The sequence below is a fragment of the Papaver somniferum genome, chromosome 2, assembly GCF_003573695.1.
Source record: "Papaver somniferum cultivar HN1 chromosome 2, ASM357369v1, whole genome shotgun sequence".
Lineage (NCBI taxonomy): Eukaryota > Viridiplantae > Streptophyta > Magnoliopsida > Ranunculales > Papaveraceae > Papaver > Papaver somniferum.
Genome location: NC_039359.1, coordinates 78,613,612 through 78,620,194, shown reverse-complemented (window position 1 = coordinate 78,620,194; position 6,583 = coordinate 78,613,612). Strand labels below are relative to the sequence as shown.

The 6,583-nt window shown below is 33.4% G+C and overlaps 1 long non-coding RNA gene across 1 annotated transcript; it reads left to right on the top strand.

Moving 5' to 3' along the window:
- The first annotated feature begins 5,600 nt into the window (after positions 1–5,600).
- LOC113348130 lies at positions 5,601–6,522 on the top strand. Its single transcript, XR_003359505.1, has 3 exons — positions 5,601–5,629; positions 5,741–5,799; positions 6,305–6,522. It is a non-coding gene; the product is annotated as an uncharacterized LOC113348130 (long non-coding RNA).
- Positions 6,523–6,583: the final 61 nt, after the last annotated feature.

Below are 6,583 nucleotides of genomic sequence, written 5' to 3'. Positions count from 1 at the left end.
CTCCTCGAGCGCAGCAACAACAGCAGGAGAGATTTCTCCCTTTCGCTTCTCTTGGCTCCAAAACTTCCCCAAACTCTTGATAACCCTCTATCAGCTCCCAAGGGTCCCTTTAATACCCAACAGGCGCAACGAATCACTCGCAATAACTCCACATAATCCTCCATTACTCGGAAAATATTTTTTTTCCATTTTCTTCACTGTCAGTCGAGATATGATCTTCTTCATCCCCTTTGCCTGCGCATATGAGCTGTAATACTTCCATAGTTGCATAAACACTTAAGAAGATCAGATATCTTCCCCATTTAGTCCACAAAACTTCCCAAAAATTCCTCTCACAGAGAACTCGAGCATATCTCCCCTGTTTAACTCTCGATTGAAAGTTAGCGGATTCTAGCCAAATTTAACTCATTCCAACGCTCAGAATAATCTTGTTATACTCAATAGATATGACCCAATTAATTCCATCCATTTAGTCTCTCCACAAATCCATCGAAAATCAATTTGAAAATCTGCCAGGGAGAGAATATATTTTCCCACCAAAACCATTATTTGAATTTTTTGTTTCCCGCCAAAATTGTTCTTGATGTTTTGATCAATTGTTGATTATCCATCCAATTCTAACTGAATTCGATCATACCACTATATCTGTTTAGCTCAATGGAAGATACCCAATGATTTTTAGCTGTTTTAGTCTCACTATAAGACCTCCAAAATCCTAACCCTAATTTGACAGCACTATTCACCCATTTTCCCGCCAAAATTCAAATATTTGAAATGTTGAAGATGGTGTCCCCCTAATCCAGTGGTCGCACCCTTATCCGTTGCTGGAGTCCGAATAACACATGTCCCCTGGGGTGCCTTTAGTAATTTTTCTGTGGTGTTTCCAACACTTTTTCTGGGTTCCTCCGGTGCATTTATGGGGTGTCTTTAGTACTCTATCCTAGGGTGTAAAACACCACTTTTCGATAGGGATGGCCATTTTCCCCACCCAAACCCATCCCCTTGGGTACCCGCCCCTATTGGGTAGGGTTTTACCCGTACAAACGGGGTTGGGGTTGGGTATGGGTAATACCCGAAATTAGTGAAGCGGGGATGGGGCGGGGATGGGATTCTAGGTCCCCGCCCCATACCCGCCCCGTACGTTCCCATTTTAGGATTTTATATTTTTATTATATTTAAACTTAGATATTATATTATATTATAAAAGAAAAGGTAAAAGTATAAGATATCATTAATTATTTATATTATATTTAAACTAATAAATTATATTATATTATATTATAAAAGAAAAGGTAAAAATATAAGATATCATTAATTATTTATATTATATTTAAACTAAGAAATTATATTATATTATATTATAAAAGAAAACATAAAAGTATAAGATATCATTAATTATTTATATTATATTTAAACTAAAAAATTATATTATATTATATTATTTAATTATTGTATTGATTATATTATATTATTTAAGCTTTCTTTATTATATATATTATATTACTTTATGTGTATATTACACAGTGATCCCAAAATGACAACTATATCCACACAAGGTGAATCCGAACAGTCTGAACACCATGTCGAGACAATTTCAAGTTCTCCAATGGATGATGACCATGGTGAAACTGCCGAGGCAAACATTACAGGTGATTGTGATAATTCCGAAGGTGAAATTTCTATAGTATCAGGGAAGAAAAGATCCATAGTGTGGAACCACTTTGAAAAGAAAAAGATAAAAGGGGAAGACAAAGCAGTTTGCAAATATTGTCATAAACCATTAGGAGGAAAAAGCACAAATGGGACTAAGCATCTACACGCACACATGAAAAGATGTCCTCGACGTAAACAGCAAGACATAAGACAATCAATAATCACTCTGAGTAAAAAAAGTGACGGAAGAAGTCAGCTTAACACGTACAGTTTTGATCAATCGTTCGCTAGGAAGGAACTTGCTTATATGATAATCATACACGAGTATCCTCTTTCCATGTTGAACATGCTTGATTTAGACGATATTCAAATGCGCTTCAATCGTTGTTTAAGGTGGTATCTCGGAGCACAATTAAAAGGGATATCCTTAAAATCTATGACGAAGAAAAAACTAAAACAATGGAGGTGCTACAAAAACATCAAGGTAAAATTGCGTTGACTAATGATATGTGGACTAGTATGCAAAAGAAAGGATACATGGTTATTACGGCTCATTTCATCGATGAATCGTGGATCTTGCAAAGCCGAATTATCAGGTACGCGTATTCATTTAATGATTTCAGGCATTGGATATGCACGTCATAAATGAAAAATCACTACCATTAATTTTGTTACTGATTAATTACTAGTTGCTACGTAGTACGGTCTAATCAACCATCTGAATTTTATTTTGTATTAGGTTTATGTATGTGCCATGTCCGCACACGGCTGAAGTCCTGTCAGCCGCATTGATGGAGTGTCTGCTAGACTAGAATATCGATGGTAAAGTATCCACTCTTACTGTAGATAATTGTTCCACTAATTATCTTATGATCCAACTTCTCCTAGAAAAATTATCAAGTAACTTACTGTCGGGTGGAGATATTTTTCATATGCGTTGTTGTGCACACATATTAGCTCTTATAGTCAAGAAAGAATTAGAGGGGATCAAAGGAGCAATCGAATTGATTCGTAATAGTGTTGCTTACTTGAAAGCAACACCAAAACGAGTTGAGAAATTTGAAGAGGCCGCCCGTTAACTAAATATTTCGAGTATAAATAAGTTAGTTCTTGATTGTGAGACAAGATGGAACTCAACATACCTGATGCTTAATACTGCTATTAAGTATCAGAAGGTTTTTGCTCGACTAAAGCAACGTGAGCCACAGTATGATTGTTTGCCAGATGATGAAGATTGGTTGTTGGCAAAGGAAATGTGCGACAAACTTAAGATATTTTATACCTTCACAGAGAAGTTTTCCGGAGTAAAATATCCTACCACCAACCTTTTCTTTCCAAGTTTTTGTGATATTAGATTGTCATTAAATGAGTGGAAAAAATCTAAAGTTGGTGTGATTAAGGAAATATCATATGAAATGATAGAGAAGTTTGAAGAGTATTGGTTTGTGATCAATGGAGTAATGGCCGTAACAATTATGTTAGATCCAAGGTTTAAGATGAAATTGATTGAGTTTTATTTTCCACAAATTTATGGTCAAGCTTTTTCAAAAATCGAAATTGATCGAGTACGCGATTTATGCGTTGATTTGGCAACGGAGTATGAACTGAAAGTAAAATTTGCTGAAACATCTGTTAGCCAAAATGATTTGTCTTTCACTTCAGAGATGCATGGTTTTAACGATGACGTAGATCCTTTGGAAAAGTTTGATATGTTTGTCTCTAATACTGCTCCTACTAGTACTGTTAAGTCAGAATTAACCAATTACTTAGAAGAAGATCTTTTACCTAGGATTGGTAATTTTGACATACTAGCATGGTGGAAGACAAATGGGATTAAATATCCAGTCTTGCAGTGTATGGCTAGAGATATTTTAGCGATTCCAGTTTCAACGGTAGCTTCCGAATCAGCTTTTAGTACCGGAGGTAGATTTGTGAGTGTCCAACGTAATAGACTTCATCCAAAAACGTTGGAATCTTTGATGTGCGCTCAAGACTGGCTATGGGATATGCTGAATGGTAATGAAATTCTCTTTTTATTGAAATGTTTTTTTTTTACATTTAATACATCATTATGGTTATATGATACACTTTCTTATTTTGGCTAGGTGGATCAAAATTCGATGGTGAAACATTTTGGGAAGACACTGGAGCAGACGATGAGGTGATCAACATGGAGGAAGATACTTGATAAGAAATAATTAAGAACTAAAATGAGTGATGCTCGTTTATAGACCAATTTGTTTTTCTTTGCTTGTTTTACGATGAATTTATGAGTTTGAAATTTTAAATTATTCTTATTATTATTGGTCGAACTTAGGTATTGATTATTAAATTAACTCATCATATTTAAGCTTAATGTTATGGGTAACCCGTAAAAAACCCGCCCCGTACGGGTATTTCTCATACCCGCCCCGTCCCAGATCAAGCGGGTAATGGGGAGGGTGTGGTTTTTTTTTTGAACGGAGCAGTGACTGGGATACAAGATCCCCGCCCCACGACCATCCCTACTTTTCGAGTCAATTTCGCCGCAAGAGCTTATTTTTCCAAAAACATCTACAAAAATATAAAATAACACAATAAGTATTTAATCGAGTCTAACAATACAGAACATTGAGAACAAAATAGACATATAAATGCGTCTATCATCCATGTCAGCTAACTGGTGAACCAACGAAATATGTAACGAGAGGAAGTTTCCCTAATTTTATTTCCGTAGGGGAGGTAACTCTAATTATGATCTTCGGCAGGAAAGGTAACGCAAAATCCCCCAATTTAAAACTAAGATTTTTGGTAACATGTTTATCATATAAAACTTTACATTCCTACAAAAAATGAGAGCATTCCGAAATCAGAAACTTCACAATCCACAAATTTTAATTACACTTTCAGTTGATATTAAATACCTAAAAAAAATTCATGAGAATATACCTGATTAAAAGAACAAATTTAAATCACTGATTAAAAGAAAATACCTGAATTATGAATACCCGAATGAATCCAGTGAAAGGTTTGTTAGTCCTGTACAAATAAAAATAATACAAAATCATTAGGAGTATGATTTCCAGAGGGGAAAAAAAACGGTGTCAGCAAAAAAAAAATCATTAGGAATATGATTTCCAAAGGAATCGTTATCAGCAACAAAAGAAAAAAAATGGGAATATGATTTCGAAAGATATCAAAATAAATGTGGATATCAAAATAACAGGAAAGAAAATATTGGAGTACGATATCGAAATTATTAGGATATATGCATATATTAGGATATATTCATATGTCAGGAGATATTTAATATTTACTAATAGAAATAAATGTGAATATCAAAATAGAATAAACCTTATTCTCATATTTTCTTAATTTTTTCATAACATAATTTAAAATAAAATAAGCCTAAAATAAAAACTAAATTAAATAAAACCGATTTTGTTTTTTTTGTTATGTCTTGATATGTATTATATTTTTCGTATAAAAAAATATTTGCAACTAATAATTATAGTATTACAGTGATATGAGAATAATGTAGCTAACCAAAATTACCAATGTTTTGTAATTATTAGAGTGTTGTTTCCTAACATAAAAATTTTCTTTCCATAACAGAGATTTTGTCTTCTTGATGCTCTCTATATAAAGCGCTGGAGCAAACGTAACGTCTCAAGGTTTTTTTTATTCATTTTTTTTTATCTTGCTACGGTTTTGCTTTTTCATCGGGGCGCTGCTATACCTCTTCTCCGATCAACGACAAGGTCGCATATTGATAAGGTGGTATATTTACATGAACGTTTATTTTTGCTTTTTAGTCTTTTTGCTTTTTAAGGTTATGTTGTTTTCTTCCGTTTCCTGATGTTTAGGATTTTATTGACTAACCTATTTTAGGATTTTATTGACTAACCTATTTTTTGCTATTTGTTTTGCACATGTAGAATTAAAATTATAATCAGTTAGCAGTAATGGAGGTCGTAACCGCTGCTCATGAAAACTGGTAGTTTTATTAATCTTGCTATCAATAAAATTAAGAAAATTAATCTTGATACTTTTATCTCTTATGGGTGTTCTTTGATTTTGACAATTTTATTTAATTTTTGGTTCATAGATATAAAATCAGAAAATTATACAGCACGGGTTTTGATGAATTCGCGTGTGATGACCTAGGTAAATCTTATACGTCAATACTTTTGTTAATGGCTTTGTACTCAATAATTTCTTTGGCTTTGAAGTTGTGTTATGATTTTCAACGCCTTCATACTTCCTCTTTATTTGTTATCTTTTCTTTTTTAGCAATTTTTCCTTTGGAATATTGGTCAAACATCAGGTCGAGTTGCATGCTGCCGATGCCAAGTGTTCCAAATACTAAACAGAACCACTTGGTTACTCATTACGTATATGAAGAACATAATGAGAAATAAACAAAATTTAGTTTTCCCTACCTTTGTTTCATTTATTAGAAAAAAAAGTTTTAGGAGTTGTTGTTCTTAGTAAAATAAAAGGAGCTCAAAGAAATTATGTAGTGTCATGTTTTAAAGACTTAAAAAACGCACCCCTAATTTTATATTAACATGTACTTTGTTTTGATCCATGGCATATATTTTGGTGCTATCTTTTTTCTTCTTTTTCTTTTTTGTGTTTCAATGGTCCATGGTTGCTCTTTGTTTTGCAGGTCATCTCATCGATGAATGTTAATAAACGAGTTAGAGTCGCTATATCAAGTGACAACCGCTCATTTGTAGCCATATTTGGATTTTTTTTTGATGAATTTTAATCTTCATTATTTCTTCTTCGCAAGTGGATTCTTTCCTTTTCCTTTGTGGTAAACGTTAAATCTTTTGCTCCAGTTACTTTAGGTCTACTATTGGTATTGCCCTTAGTGTTCCAGTTACCAACCATAAGGTAATATTTGGAATCAGTTTTATTTGTTTTTTCTAAGAATGGTGTAACT